The sequence below is a fragment of the Schistocerca cancellata genome, chromosome 3, assembly GCF_023864275.1.
Source record: "Schistocerca cancellata isolate TAMUIC-IGC-003103 chromosome 3, iqSchCanc2.1, whole genome shotgun sequence".
NCBI lineage: Eukaryota > Metazoa > Arthropoda > Insecta > Orthoptera > Acrididae > Schistocerca > Schistocerca cancellata.
In genome coordinates, this window is record NC_064628.1 from 487,279,359 (window position 1) to 487,296,818 (window position 17,460).

The window sequence follows — 17,460 nt, forward strand, 5'->3', positions numbered from 1 at the left end:
CGTAGCAAGTAATTGATGATCTTTACTAAGCGGATTTTTGGTAGCTAATTCTTTCTTCACTCATTCTACGAGAATTTCAGAATAATGAGCTTCGCAGTGTTCCTTTATTTGAAGTGATACCCTGTATCACTTTGTCTTAAGCACCTCATCTGACCCGATAGACCTTCTGCCACGGAACTGAAATTACACTGCATTTCTTCCACGCTTTGTCTGATAATAGCACATCATCATCATCATTTAAGACTGATTATGCCTTTCAGCGTTCAGTCTGGAGCATAGCCCCCCTCATACAGTTCCTCCATGATCCCCTATTCAGTGCTAACATTGGTGCCTTTTCTGATGTTAAACCTATTACTTCAAAATCATTCTTAACCGAATCAGGTACCTTCTCCTTGGTCTGCCCCGACTCCTCCTACCCTCTACTGCTGAATCCATGAGTCTGATAATAGCACAATCTATTGCAAATTCAAGTTAGACTACTAATGTGTGACTAAGCCTGTATCTTCAGTAAAATTTCCAATTGTATTTTTGTTAGACCTTACGTTGGTCTTTCTGTGTCGAGATACGACTGGAACAAGGCTATAAGATTTACTTCCCCTCAGACTATTGACGTAAGTAATTCTTATTCTGTAGACGATGCAATTTATTATAGGTTATGTTGTATTGTACGATACGTAAGCTAATTATTATTTTTATGGTACTGGAATATTCGCAAAACATACGATGTTCTTTGAAAACCGCGTTTGCCCATATAAAAGTGTAAACAAAATGGGAATATTAAGTGAGTGTGATTTCACACACAGAACCTATTAGCAAAATTTGCAGCTGTAACGTTAGATGCGACAAAAATCTACATACATTCATTTGTAATTCGCTATCAGAGGATCTGTTAGGTGACGTTCAGTTAAGCTTTCGGAAAGTTAAAAGCACCAGAGAGGCAGTTGTGACACTGCGCTTGACAACAGAAGCAAGAGTCAAGAAAAACCGAGAAACGTTCAAGACTTTTGTCGACGTAAAAAAGCATTTGACAGTGTAGAACTGTGTCCCATGTTCGAAATTCCCGTGAAATTGGTGTGAGACATGGGAAATGACGATATGTGGAAGAATCAATAGGAATAAATATGAATAGGAGACGAAGAGTGAAGTACTCGAATTAGAACTAGTATAAGACGGCGATAAGTCTACTGCCTCTATTGTTCATCCTATACACCGAGGAAGTAACGACGGAAATAAAGGAAAAAATTAGGAGTGAGATTAAAATTCAGGTTGAAGGGATATTAATGTTAAGAATCGCTGATGATATTGATATCCTCGTTGAAAATGAGAACGCGATGCTGAACCTGTTGAAATAAATGAACAGAATAATGAGAACACACTATAGAGTCAGGGTAGACCGAATAAAGACGAAAGTAATGAGGAGTAGAAGAACTGAGATTAGGGAAAAACTTAACTTCACAATTGAAGAAGTGAAGAAATTCTACTGTGTTCGAAGCAAAATAACAGATGATGGACGAAGCAAGGTGGACTCAAAAAGATGTCTACTAGTATCAGACATCGGCCTTAATTTGGGGAAAGAATTTCTTAGCTTGTACGTTTGGGGAACAGCTTTGTATGCACGTGAGTCCTGGACTGTGGGAAAACCAGAAACGAAGAAAATCACAGCACTTGAGCTGCAGTGTCCAGAATGATGTCGAAAAATAGGTTGACTGAGAAGATAAGAATTGAAGAAACTGCCCGTAGAATACGCAAAGAGTGGAATATGTGCAAAACATTGACAAGAGGAAGGAACAGGATGACAGTCGTTGCGTTAAGACATTAGGGAATAACTATTTCTGTGTTATCTGAGAAAGCTGTTGAGGGTTAAAAGTTTAGGGGAAGATAGAGACAGGAATACACTTAATAATCAATTGAAGACGTTGGTTGCAAGTGCTACTCTGCGATGAAGAGGTTGGCACCGGAGAGGTATTCGTAGCGGGTAGCATTAAAGCAAGTAGAAGAGTGATGACTCAACTCTCACAAATGGGATTTTTCTGGCAGTTTGACACCGCAATGCAAGTCCTTCGCTAATCAACTGAAGCACTGATCGTGAAGCTTCACTTTGAAGAGTAAATTGGCAAGGAGACGCCACTGAAAACACAGAAGACGTATTTTATTGTTTACTGTTCCATTTATTTCACCGTTCGGTGACGAATAGCCGCACTGGCTATCAGGAAAAGTATCTTACAATGGTCGAAAACTGGTCCATTTAAGAGTGTGTCCTCTGCCTGTTAGATTATTACATATGACATTTGTAGCAGGAATCAATGATGGAGACTGGAAGGAGAATCTCACCGGCAAGAGGCGCGGTCGACAGGCGGTGTAAGGGAAGGCGGGCCAGGCCCCCAAAGCTGGCAGATTTACGGGAACAGCCGGCCACGGCAGCCTCTGCTTCCGCGGACAGAAGACACGCCGCTAATTGCGCCGCCGTATCTCGACCCCAATTAACGTCCACGGCTACACACTCCGTACAGAGCACACACAAGCCTCCACTGACGCTTCTGGGTCAGCCGACACGACCGATTCTGGCTTTTGCGGCAGCGAGAACTCGGCACAGACAAACGGCGGCTCCACACGGCCTCAGCAACCGACCGGTAAGACCGACTTACCCTGTTGTCGTGACTTCCCTATATCGTTTTACTGTTCTTCTCAGGTAAGCGTTGACACTGTGCTAATTCCACCACTGACCATTAAAATTGTTACGCCAGGGAGGACACCAAATTACTATACTTGTAGTGCCAGATGTTAAGCAACTCTTTTCCTACAGACTGGTACATCACATATGCAAATTCATAATGACATTTCCATTTGATCGGAATACTTAACTGGTGCTGAGGAGTGTGATAGACAGCAATACTAGTTATTGTCGGTGACTAACATATCCTTACCCTTGTTTTCCTCTTGATTCAGATATGTATGCCCTGTAGAAGTGGGAGAACGCTGAAAGCTGCAAAAAGCACGCGGACCTCTAGGGACAGTAACAAGCGGCCGCCATCCATAGAGCCATTCCACAGAAGGTTTCCTGGGGGCGAGGCGAGAGACAGTAGCCGACGGCCAGGTAATTCTTTGTGACTCCAAACTGGGCGTCTAAAGCTTCATGGACTAACAGACAGGACCTTCTGTGGCATGAGCTAAAAGCTTCAGCACATTGCTTACGTTCTCACTTTGCTCGATGAAATGGTTCAAATGGCTTTAAGCACTACGGGACTTAACAGCTGAGGTCATCAGTCCCCTAAACTTAGAACTACTTAAACCTAACTAACTTAAGCACATCACACACATCCAGGGCCGAGGTAGGATTCGAACCTGCGACTGGAGCAGCCTCGTGGTTCCGGACTGAAGCGCCTAGAACCGCTCTGCCACCGCGGCCGGCCACACTTTGCTCGTTAGAGGCACGCTAACCTCAGCAGTTACTTACATGGCAGTAGTTTCCTTATTTGAAAGCGTTTGTGCCTCGATCGATAACTTCAAGTCGCCTTTCAAAATTTCATTCTGTAGACGACGTCTTCACAAGAACGCTGTAAAATATCGTGGTTTGAAAGTCAATCTACATTCCCTCGTAGAATCGCAGATGCACCATTGCGCCCTCCTTGGAAGGCTGTAAGTGTGATATAAAGGTAGAACACCATACCTTTGCGATAATTACCTGTATACTGAAAGCTGAAGCTACTTTCAAGACACTAGCGTAACTGAGAAAAATAAAAGACTACCTTAAGATGTTAAATTTGAGTAAAAGTGACTGGGCCGGCGACAGTGGCCGAGCGGTTCTAGGCGCTTCAGTCCGGAACCGCGCGACCGCTACGGTCGCAGGTTCGAATCCTGCCTCGGGCATGGATGTGTGTGATGTCCTTAGTGTTGTGGCGTAGCAAAACAGCCACGCCACTTTGAGGTAGCCGAAAGGCACGCGTACACACACGCCGGCTGGCGTGAGTTCTGGAACAGGATACCTAATTAATGCTATAAGAAAAGTATGCAGCTCCTTGAATACTTAACTTTAATTCATCCTTGTGGTACATCGCTCTTGACGATACAAATGAGTCTATCTCCAGATACGGTTAATTACAATCACTGTAAGGCTAATGGCGCCTTGCTAGGTCGTAGTCATGGACTTAGCTGAAGGCTATTCTAACTGTCTCTCGGCAAATGAGAGCAAGGCTTCGTCAGTGTAGTCGCTAGCAAAGTCGTCGTACAACTGGGGCGAGTGCTAGTCCGTCTTTCTAGACCTGCCATGTGGTGGCGCTAGGTCTGCAAGTACTGACAGTGGCGACACGCGGGTCCAACATGTACTAATGGACCGCAGCCGATTTAAGCTACCACCTAGCAAGTGTGGTGTCTGGCGGTGACACCACACTTAGGTTAGTTAGGTTTAAGTAGTTCTAAGTTCTAGGGGACTGATGACCACAGCTGTTAAGTCCCATAGTGCTCAGAGCCAAAAATCACTGGAAAAGTGGATGTGAGCCGTGCTCACCATCTAGTTTTTATGGTTCTGTCGCCTCTTTCTTATTCAATTTCTGGCGTCACTAAGGTGCTAATTTGCTTGCACATGAGTGGCAGCAGCAGCGCTTATCGATAAGTTCACTGTCGTACTATCTCTGGAGCGACAGCTAGTATTTTCCAGCTCGTCGTGTGTCGGGAGTTCAGTCGGGGACGGAGCGCCAGTGAGGCACAGACAGCCAGTACTTGCCGACCGCTGGCCACACACATGAACTGTCCGACGGTAGGAGATTGGAGAGGGAACGATCGCTGGTTGGTCGTCTCGTTGAGCAACGTGTATTTGGTCTTTTGACCGTTTCTGGGCCTCGTCAGTTGGTCGTCTTGCCGGACGTGGGTCGGTTCTTTCCTTCTGCAGAGATGTCGTGGCCAATGGGCAAAAGTTACCTCTGCATGGTTGGGTCCGAAAGAGTGCGCCCGGGACGCCGAGTTCCGAACGGACATCGAGTTGAGTCGGGTTGGAGCTGCATTCAGCTCCGGACAGCCAAGACTCGCCTGACCGTTGCCGACACTCATAATTTGAGTGGGGACGACCTTCGTTGGTCGTTTGATCGGTCGTCTCACCGGACGACGTGTTTTTGGTCGCCGACCACTTACGGAAACTCTGTGTGTGTGTGTGATTTGTCATTTCTCCTTGTTGTTCCACGGTGATTGGTTTTAGGATTGCCGGAGTTCTTGGTGCAAGTGTTTACGTGGAAATGTGTGTAACTTTTGTGATTTACGCTGAGCACATGATTGCTGTCTGCGTACTGGAGTAGCCAGGCGGTCGGTTGCGAGAGAGGGAATTGATTAGGTTGTTTGATGGTTCGTCAGCCGTCCCTAGGTCGTGATGGTTATTTAATGTTAGGCTTGGCTGCCTGTCTCACCTAAACTGTTGTTAGAATTTCCTCCCCAGGCCGACCCTTGGAACACTTCTGAGCACCACTTTTCTGTCGTTTGTGATTGATATTTTCTTTTCTCACAAGTACTGTGCCGGGACTTTCGCCGTGTATTAATTTTGTCTGTTCTATGTTCAGTATATGGCCTTCAGCCGAACCTTATGTGAAGTGTTTTAACTTTAGGCCTTCAGCCGTGTTATATTTAAAATTCTTGTTTGCTCTGTATTTAGGCCTTCAGCTGCGCTTGTTTTAAAATATGTGGTTTTCAGCCGTAGTGTGTAAATTCCTGTCTGTAAGGTTTCTCTTTAATTATCTTGAATTCTTAAAATGGCCTTCAGCCGTACTGTGTAAATGCTTATCTTAAAGTTTGTCTTTAATTATTTTGAATAATTGTTTGGGCCTTCAGCCGTCAAGATATTTCAAGTTTTCTTAAGATGGTTTTCTGTTGTACTGTGTAAATGTTTGTCTTTAAAGGTTGTCTTTTATTATGTTGAAATATTATTGCGCTTTCAGCCGAGAAATTAATTTAAATTTTCCTTAATATGGCTTTCAGCCGAGATTTGTTAATGCTTGCCTTTTAAAGAATTTCCCTTGCTGAACTGAAATATTATTTAGGCCTTTAACCAAGAAGGTACTTTAATTTCACTTAAGTAAGGCCTTTAGTCGTTTGTCTAAATTCTAGTGGCTTAAAAGGAATTATTTAAGGATATTTTAATTTTACTTAAGTAAGGCCTTCAGCCACTTGTCTAAATCCTTGTGTTTTGAAAGGAATTATTTAAACTTTACTATTGAGAAGTTATTTCGGCCCTCAGCCGTGAATTGATCCTTGTTGTTTTAAAGAGAAAACTGTGCAGTGGTTTTCGAGGAATAAAGTTGTGTTTTCTTGTGTAACTAAAAGTAACTGATCTTGGCCCCTTTCCACAGCCTGGTCCGCTCTGTCCTGCGAAACCAAATTTCAGGCTGTTGTTATTATTTTGTCCGAACTTTGTTCGCTCCTTCACGAAAGGAAAAAAAGTTACCACTCTTGTCAAGATGCCGAGTCTTTAGCAGTAGCCGTCCGCGGTGGTCGTGCGGTTCTAGGCGCTCCAGTCTGGAGCCGCGCTGCTGCTACTGTCGCAGGTTCGAATCCTGCCTCGGGCATGGATGTGTGTGATGTCCTTAGGTTAGTTAGGTTTAATTAGTTCTAAGTTCTAGGGGACTGATGACCACAGCAGTTGAGTCCCATAGTGCTCAGAGCCATTTTGATGTTTCTTTAGCAGTACAGATACAGTTGTTACTCGAGAACTTCCAGACGGACTACAGTTCCGTGCTTGACTGCGACTGGAATCCGAAATCTTGCCTTTCACGGGCAATACTCTTATGGAATGAGCTATCCAGGCACAACTCATGTGTCACTTTCAATGCTTTATTTCGGCTAAAAGTTCTCTCCTACGTTTAAAACTTCTGAGAAGTTCTCTTTATATCGAGCGCCCCTGAAAGGAAGGGTACATCGTGAGTCTTCTTTTTCTTGTGCCTTTATCCCGCATCAGAACAGGGTCAGCACGGTTAGTACAGTCCGCCGCTCGTGGTCTCGCGGTAGCGTTCTCGCTTCCCGAGCACGGGGTCCCGGGTTCGATTCCCGGCGGGGTCAGGGATTTTCACCTGCCTCGAGATGACTGGGTGTTTGTGTTGTCCTCATCATTTCATCGTCATCCTGGAAAGTGGCGAAATTGGACTGAGCAAAGGTTGGGAAATTGTACGGGCGCTGATAACCACGCAGTTGAGCGCCCCACAAACCAAACATCATCATCATCATCACGGTTAGTACAGGATTTTGTACGGTTGGTTTGGGCGGTAGCCTGATGGCCTTCCTGTCGCAACCGTTTTACCTCTCTCAACAGAGCCGACCGCAGTGGCCGAGCGGTTCAGGGCGCTTCAGTCTGGAACCGCGCGACCACTATGGTCGCAGGTTCGAATCCTGCCTCGGGCATGGATGTGTGTGATGTCCTTAGGTTAGTTAAGTTTAAGTAGTTCTAAGCTTAGGGGACTGATGACCTCAGGTGTTAAGTCCCATAGTGCTCGGAGGAGCACACTCCGCTACAGAATGGCTCTGAGCACTATGGGACTTAACTTCTGAAGTCATCAGTCACCTAGAACTTAGAACTACTTAAACCTAACTAACCTAAGGAAATCACTCACATCCATGCCCGAGGCAGGACTCGAACCTGCGACCGTAGCGGTCGCGCGGTTCCTGACTGTAGCGGCTAGAACCGCTCGGCCACCCCGGCCGGCAGCTACAGAATAAAAGAGTCGTTCCGGAGCTTGTAAACTGGTACCTAAAGTAATAACAGGAAAGATTTCTAATCATCCCTTTGTGATTGGCTTACTGCTGCTGATGAGCCCAGGCTCACAGGAAGGTGCGCGTAGGCAGCAAGGGGGCGCGGCGCCGCTGCGTCCCGACCGCGCGACCTCTCGCACAAGTGCCGCCTTTATCTGCGCCGGCCGTTCGCGGCTCCGACTTCCCGCCCGATGCTTTATGCTTAAAGCCCCCGCATTCATGTTAACATCACGCATCCGTGTGAACACAGATGTTAGCGTGTAGCGAGATAGCCTTTCGTGGAGACCCTACGTCATCGGAGGTAGAAACGACACTCCGTCTACCAAAATTATGATGGTGCGCTTGTCTTGCTCGCCTCCGCAACCCTGACGCAACATTCGGTGTTCTTCACTGGAATTTATCTCTGAAAGTTACGGAAGACCTGTCTCTTGTGGTAGTTCCACAAACTACCAGTGTCGTAGATAATGTCGGGGAAAATGTGCTGTTGTAAATACAAAACTGTTACCAGTTGTCATTCATCTTGTATCCTATGCCATCTGGAGCAATATGGATATAGAACTACAAATAGATATTAAAATCATATGCATGCAGTGTAGTTATAAATATCTGCTACTTCCTTATCCACTGTAACTTCTTTTACCACAATGAATTCAGTTCAGCACTTTATAAACTCCCTCATTTTCCCAAGAATCTGTAACTTGTAATCTAGAGTGGAATAACGTTTAAGTTCAGCGTTCTGGCCCTGGACGGCCCTATCGGGCCCGACCTACCGCCGTGTCAACATCTTGCAATGATGTCAGCGGATGAGGTATGGAAGGCGTGTGGTTAGCACACCACTCTCCCGGTTGTTGTCGAGTTTCTCGGCCTTGCGACCGTTACTAATCGGGCAGGTAGCTCGCCAGTTGGCCTCACGAGGCTGGGTGCACTCCGTATCTGTCGTATCACGAGCAAAATTTGCTGGCAGTGCTGGAAATCAAAGCCGCATCTTCAGCATGGCAGTCAGCCTTGCTGACCACTCACCAGCTTCCTTTCTTGCCTCCATCCTCCTCTCACATAACCGCCAGACGCTCGCCAATGTCGCCATCGTCAGTGTTGGCACATAGAACACAAATTTCCGAATGCTCACTCGTAGAGAAAATAAAATTCGACGCTAGACACTTTTAAATGGTTGTTTCCATATATGTCTTAATTTGTGTAACCAACCTGAGGTAGTAAATTAAGGTGAAATAAATAACAGACTGACATTTAAACTCTGAAGAGCCAAGGAACTGGTAAACCTGCTTAATATCGTGTAGTGCTCCCCCGAGCACGTAGAAGTGCCGCCGCACGATCTGGCATGGACTCGACTAACGTCGAAGTAGTGCTGGAGGGCTCTTAAATGGCTCTGCGCACTATGGGACTTAACATCTACGGTCATCAGTCGCCTAGAACTTAGAACTACTTAAACCTAACTAACCTAAGGACATCACACAACACCCAGTCATCACGAGGCAGAGAAAATCCCTGACCCCGCCGGGAATCGAACCCGGGAACCCGGGCGTGAGTGCTGGAGGGAACTGACACCATGAATACGAGGGGTGGAAATCTCCTCTGAGCAGCACATTGCTAGGCATCCCAAGTATGCACAATAATGTTCATGTCTGGGATTGTTTGGTGGCGAGCCGAAGTGTTTAAACTCAGAAAAGTGTTTCCGGACATTATGTAGCAATTCTGGACGTTTGGGGTGTCACATTGTCCTGACGGAATTGCCCAAGTCCGTCGCAGTCCACAATGGACATGACAGGATGCAGGTGATCAGACAGGATGTTCACGTACGTGTCACACGTCAGATTCCTATCTGGACTATCAGGGGTCCCATATCATTCCAACTGCACACGCTCCATACCATAACAGAGCCTCCACCAGCTTCAACAGTCCAATGCAGGGTCTACATCTACATACATACTCCGCTATCCACTATACGGTGCGTGGCGGAGGGTACCTCGTACCACAACTAGAATCTTCTTTCCCTGTTCATCTCCCAAACAGAACAAGGGAAAAACGACTGCCTATACGCCTCTGTAGAAGCCCTAATCTCTCTTATCTTATCTTTGTGGTCTTTCCGTGAAATATAAGATGGCAGCAGTAAAATTGTACTGCAGTCAGCCTCAAATGCTGGTTCTCTAAATTTCCTCATTAGCGATTCACGAAATGAACGCCTCCTTTCCTCTAGAGACTCCCATCCGAGTTCCTGAAGCATTTCCGTAACACTAGCGTGATGATAAAACCTACCATTAACAAATCTAGCAGCCCGCCTCTGAATTGTTTCTATGTCCTCCCTCAATCCGAACTGATAGGGATCCCAAACGCTCGAGCAGTACTCAAGAAAAGGTCTTATTAGTATTTTATAAGCGGTCTCCTTTACAGATGAACCACATCTTCCCAAAATTCTACCAATGAACCGAAGACGACTATCCGCCTTCCCCACAACTGCCATTACATGCTTGTCCCACTTCTTATCGCTCTGCAATGTTACGCCCAAATATTTAATCGACGTGACTGTATGAAGTATGGAGTACTCAAATATTACGGGATTCTTTTTCCTATTCATCTGCATTAATTTTCATTTATCCATATTTAGAGTTAGCTGCCATTCTTTACACCAGTCACAAATCCTGTCCAAGTCATCTTGCATCCTCCTACAGTCACTCAACGACGACACTTTCCCGTACACCACAGCATCATCAGCAAACAGCCGCACACTGCTACCCACCCTGTCCAAAAGATCATTTATGTAGATAGGAAACAACCGCGGACCTACCACACTTCCCTGGGGCACTCCAGATGATTCCCTCACCTCCGATGAACACTCACCGTCGAGGACAACGTACTGGGTTCTATTAGTTAAGAAGTCTTCGAGCCACTCACATATTTGGGAACCAATCCCATATGCTCGTACCTTAGTTAGGAGTCTGCAGTGGGGCACCGATTCAAACGCTTTCCGGAAGTCTAGGAATATGGCATCCGTCTGATATCCTTCATCCATGGTTCGCAAGATATCATGTGAAAAAAGGGCGAGCTGCGTTTCGCAGGAGCGATGCTTTCTAAAGCCGTGCTGATGCATGGACAGCATCTTCTCTGTCTCAAGGAAATTCATTATATTCGAATTGAGAATATGTTCGAGAATCCTGCAACAAACCGATGTTAAGGATATTGGCCTGTAATTTTGAGGATCCATCCTTCTACTCTTCTTATATACAGCCGTCACCTGCGCTTTTTTCCAGTCACTCGGGACTTTACGTTGGGCATAAGATTCGCGATAAATGCGAGCTAAGTAAGGAGCCAATGCAGTAGAGTACTCTCTGTAAAACCGAATTGGAATCCCATCAGGACCTAGCGATTTATTTATTTTCAACCCATTCAGCTGCTTCACAACCCCAGGGATGTCTATCACTATGTCCTCCATACGGGAATCAGTACGAGACTCGAACGGCGGTATGTTTGTACGATCCTCCTGCGTGAAAGATTTCTCAAATGCTAAATTTAAAATTTCAGCTTTCGTTTTGCTGTCTTCCGTTGCCAGGCCAGAGTGATTACTGAGTGACTGGATGGAAGCCTTCGACCCGCTTACCGATTTTACGTAAGACCCGAATTTCCTTGGGTTTTCAGCAAGATCTTTTGCTAAGGTATGACGGTGGTAGTGGTTGTATGCTTCGTGCATCGCTCTTTTTACAGCAGCACGAATCTCTACTAACTTTTGCCTGTCCTCATTCTCCCGATCTTTCTTGTACAGCGAGTGCAACTGTCTTTGCTTCCTGAGAATTCTCCGATTTGCGCTGTTAAACCACGGTGGGTCTTTTCCGTTCGTAACCCACTTTTTCGGCACATACTTGTCCAATGCGTGATTTACAATGTGTTTAAACTTTGCCCATAATTCTTCCACGTCCATCGTACCGGAAGTAAATGAAGTCGACTCACTTACTTACCATGGATTCATGAGGTTGTCTCCGTAGCCGTAGATATCCATCCGCTCGATACAATTTGAAACGAGACTCGTCTGACCAGGCAACATGTATCCAGTCATCAACAGTCCTTTGTCGGTATTGACTGGCCCAGGCGAGGCGTAAAGCTTTGTGTCGAGCAGTCATCATAGGTACACGAGTGGGCCTTCGGCTCCGAAAGCCCATATCGATGATGTTTCGTTGATTGGTTCGCACGCTGACACTTACTGATGGCCCAACATTGAAATCTGTGGAATTTGTGGAAGGGCTGCACTTCTGTAACGTTGAATGGTCCTCTTCAGTCGTAAGTCCCGTTCTTGCAGTATCTTATTCAGCCGCACCGATGTTGGAGATTTGATGTTCTACCGGATTCCTGATATTCACAGTACACTCGTGAAATGGTCGTAGTGGAAAATCCCCACTTCATACCTACCTCGGAGATGTTGTGTCCCATCGTTCGTGCGCCGACTATAACACGACTTTGAAACTAATTAAATTTCGATAACCTGCCATTGCAGTGGCAGTAACCGATCTAACAACTGCGCCAGACCCGTGTTGTCTTATATTAGCGTAGCCGAGCACAGCGCCTTATTATGCTTGTTTACATACATCTGTATATGGTTACGCATCCCTATACCAGTTTCTTTGGCGCTTCAGTGTATGTTTTAATTTGTATAACCAAACTGAGGTAGTAAATTAATGCGAAATAAATAACAGACTGCTATTTCTAATACCAAGAGTTCGTCCTAATTACGTAACACAGTCATAACAGTGACGAATAAAATTATTAAACAATTATTCATTCGAGTAACTTGAGGTATATTGCTCTGTACGCTATACGGTGCTTTTGAGGGAGCAGTGTGTCTTTCCAGCGCGTGCTAAATTTAAATTGATTGCCAGGAGATGAGTGCAGAGACTGAGTTGAATAATGTTGCCGGTCTTCAGACTTTGGACTCTGAAATTTCAGACGTGAGCCACTGTACTTTCGTACATTACAGAATTCCGCGAGTAATATAGATGCTTCTTCTTCTTTTTTCTAACTTGTATCCTGTGTCTTCACAGTGTCAACATGTTAATCTGTATTTGGCAGTGATAGTGGTAGAACGTAACTGGATGTCCTACCTGTGTTTCACCCGCCCCCCTCTCTCCTCATCTGGGACGGATTTTTTTCATGCTCTCTGTCTGCGCCATGTGTTATCCTATATGAAAGTGTGTGAACGTTTTCTAAATGTTAGCGAATCGTGTAACTGAGACATGACGTAGGTATCAACCTGTTACTCACGTAGCCAGACGTGAGAAATCGCCTAAAAACCACTTCCAGGATGGTCGACACACAGGCGCTCGTCGTTAACACTCCTGGCGGGTTCGATCGCGCACTCCGCTTTTTCTCGAATCCCAAGAGCACCGTGCTAACGCCCATGGATATTTGGATGGATTCGCTTAACATGGCCGCATTTTCATTTAATTGTATTGGACTGTACTTTGTAAACAAGGAACACATAGACACACAACAGTATTTCTCCTCTCTATAAAAAGTCTGTTGTCATGACTTCTCCATTAGATTGCATACTTTTCGTTTTTTTCGTTTAGATGGCGCCGCAAGGCAAAATCAGCTGTTTTAGTTCTTTAATGCTCCTAGATTGGAAGTAAAGTATCCATATTTCAAGAATGTGAAAATGAGTCTCAAATAGACACATTTCAAGCAATTCCACAAGCGTGGTCAGTAGTGGGACTCATATTGCCACTTATTCAGTTCCAAATGTTACAGCAGAGAACCAAATACTGGTTTCCTTGAGACGTTCACTGTCTCCATTATAATTTGGATCTTCGATCAAAAGTAGTGAATTCATGAATGATGTTACCACGTGACGTTCTGCACGCCCTGCGGGATCCATTAGTCGAAATGGAGCATGTGTCAGATGTCGGATAGAATCTCCTACTCAACATTCTGACTGAAGTATCTCCGTACGTTGCTTAAAACAAATTTTGTAATTGTTTCTTTGGAAAAGGTCATGGGTGGTTTCATCCCCTGTCCTTACTGTGGACGAGGTTATGTTCTGTCTCTAATGAATACGTTGCTGACGAAACTTTAGATCGTCATCTTCATTTTTCTAGAATATAATGTTTCATACGAGGCGCCGCAGTGCATTTTCGGGGTTCTGCGGGAAAAAATCATAGAATTAAATGGAAAATACTCATAAACCACGTCCCACATCAGATGTAAAAATAAAGATTGCGACATTGGCGCTACCCATTTCCAAAGATAACGACATATCAACTCCCCCTACGTATGCATATTGATGGTACTTTGTGTAAGTGACTACCACAAATTTTTCAAGAACTGTGTTATGTTTATGTATAATACCAAGAATAATTTCATTAAAAGATCTTGTAAGTGTATGGCAGCGCATGTTACAAGTTCGACCTTTAGGTTAGGGCAAAATCGGCGATCTAGCAAAATATTTGTTGTCGGAGTCTCACATCCTGAAGAAAATCTTGAAATGCTTCATCTGCGGTTTCCATCAGTTACACAGGAGGTAGGCGATTTATGCGTTGTGTGTATGACACATTTACCCAAATGTGGCACTTTAGATCTGTGCTTATTTCCGCCATAGTGCGTTGCAAGAACGAAATGAATTTGGTTGAACGAGAAAAATCCCAAGCAACCTAGGATGGTTCGAACAAGAAACGCACACATGACCGAAGTTATATGAAAAATGTGCTAGTCTCCTAAACTCCGATATTTTTTGTTCACCTTCCTCCTACTTAAACAATTATCTTGTAAGTAGGCTGTCTAGGTTTCGCCACGTAGCGCTCTGTATGAAAACCAGTGACTGTGCTGTGTGCAGTGTGTGGCTGGTTGGACTCATTGTTGGAATATTCGCTTATGTAGTGTTGGGCAGTTGGATGTGAACAGCGCGTAGCGTTGCGCAGTTGGAGGTGAGCCGCCAGCAGTGGTGGCTGTAAGGACAGAGATGCCAGACTTCTGAGAGCGGACGATATGGACGTGTGTCCGTCAGAAAGAGGAAATTTGTAAGACTGGATATCATGAACTGATACATATATGATGACTTTTGAACATTATTAATGTAAATACATTGTTCTCTATCAAAATCTTTCATTTGCTAACTATGCCTATCAGCAGTTAGTGCCTTCCGTAGTTAGAATCTTTTATTTAACTGACAGTATTGACGCTCGCTGTATTCCAGTAGTTCGAATAACGAAGATTTTTGTGATTTGAGTGATTCATGACAGGTATAGGTTATTGTTAGTCAGGCCCATTCTTTTGTAGGGATTATTGAAATTCGGATTGCGTTGCGCTAAAAATATTGTGTCTCAGTTTATTGATAATCAGAATAAGTAAAGGGAGAAATGTCTGAGTATGGTCAGTTTTACTCAGGTGTCTCTGTATCAAATAACATAGAAGTTTACCAGCACAGTAATTTATGATTTTTCTAAGGGGACGTTTCAAGCTGAATATGGACACCTTAGGTGCCCTAAAAAAGTTTTGTGTCTCCTTTTTCAAAAATATTATTCTGTACATTCATTTGTAGGTGCCTTTCTGTAAGGGGCATTCGTATTTAATAGCTGCTTGCAAACATGACAGCCGGCCGGTGTGGCCGAGCGGTTCTGGGCACTTCAGTCTGGAACCGCGCCACCGCTACGGTCGCAGGTTCGAATCCTGCCTCGGGCATGGGTGTGTGTGATGTCCTTAGGTTAGTTAGGTTTAAGTAGTTCTAAGTTCTAGGGGACTGATGACCTCAGATGTTAAGTCCCATAGTGCTCAGAGCCATTTGAACCAATTTTTTGCAAACATGACCCCCCAGAGAGGGTATTATTGTTCGATCCATTCAGTCAGGTGGCGCAGCAGTTACCACAGTAGACTAGCCCTGTGTAGGAACTGAGTCCAAATCCTGGCCCAGTCATCCTGATTGAATGATTCTCCCTCATCCTACCACAAACTGAGCATGCTTTCTCTCTATGACCCCGTCGTAGAGACGCCGTTAAACCGTAATATCCTGATTTTAGGTTTGAAGGCTTCCACAGCCAGTGTCAGTTTGAATAAAATTATTTTGGGTATCAGAACTGGTCATTATGAAACACCAAAACACTAAAATGTCGACGTTTCTGCCGACTTTCGTAGTACGATAGTGCAGCGCCTGTATAATTCCGAATACGATGCAAAAAAGGAACTTTTCATCGTATTCTGAATAACACAGGCACGTCGTCATTCCATTCAACAGCTGATGGTTGCCTATATTCGCAAATGCGAACACTATTTAATGGACTTCGGTATACTCTACCAATTGCTTACCAGAGTAGCACCCGCATTACTCTACTGCACAGCAAACCCTCCATTGCACTCTTTACTTCGAACTGTAGCACAGCATGCCAGAGTGTGACGTTAGTAGCTACCTGACATCGGAAATAAGAGTATATAGAGGAAGACCGTCACCAGAATCCAGTAGTTACCCACTCTGATGTGGACGACTGCAGAGTCAGTCGAGACGTTTTAGATGTCTTAGTGTTTGATAATAATGCAGCCTAATACCATTTGTATGTACGGGACGCTGGGTTCTTTTAGTTTTGGAATAATGTAAATACGTAATGTGTTTAAGTAATAAATGGATGTTTCGTTATGTTTCCTTTCGAGTTGTTACCTAATAAATGTACTGCATCACGCCTAATTCAATTCCTCAGGCAGAAATGGATGAGTTAAACATCTGAATTGAGAACGTCATAGAACGGAAATGGTATGTGTCCGGACATAGGTTTCCGCTCAAAATGTTATGTATTCACTCTACAAGGCCAAGAAGTTTGTGGCGGAATTTCCGAACACCCTGTATGCTAATTCACACATCTAATTATCATTTTTATCAAAAATGTTCATCTTCTTATTTCTAATTATATATTGCACACAAAGACTCAGTTTTCATCGGAAAGATAAATTCTTAATTTAAAAACAATGTTCATCTTATTATTTCTAATTACATAACGCACACAAAAACCCAGTTTCCGTTGCAAAGATAAATTCTTAATTAACGATCTTTCAGATCTTTAGCTTAAACTAAAAATTATTTTTTTTCATTTTTATGTATTTTACTCTTCATATAAATACTTGTAAAACATGCATCTTTACTCGAAAATGAACCTCAGCTGAGAATGGAACCCAAGCCACCCACATGGCAGGTGAGCATTTTACCACAGAGCCACGTTTTCTTCCAATATATTTTATTGTACTGAAACACAATGAATTACAATGTTAAACAAAAGTTGATACAAATTTAATCATTATTAGACCATGCTTCAGATCGTTACATTAATCAAAGAATTATTTTTCTTAATTAAAGGAAAACATAATAAAATAAGGGGAAATATCGGTTAATATTCGCGTCCACAGCATGAACTGATTTCAACTTCTTGCAGAACATATTCACTCTGCTATCTTGACGAGCTGCTTGAACTATTTTTAGATGTAAATTAAGTTACAGAAATTTAACAAGTGCCACAGATAGTTGTCACATAATATTTGCTTTTTTAATGATTAATGCTGTTATCCTATGCGAATATGTCCATAAATCTGCTGCAGACCGATAGCAAGGACAACGGTCTGTAATTTTACGGGTCCGTTCTTTTACCCTTCTTATTTGTAGGAGTCAAATTCGCTTCTTCCAGTCGCTTCGGACTCTGTGCTGGGCGAGAGATTCGCGATTAATGAAATCTAACTCTGACGTCATCGTGTTCAACTTAACTTTTG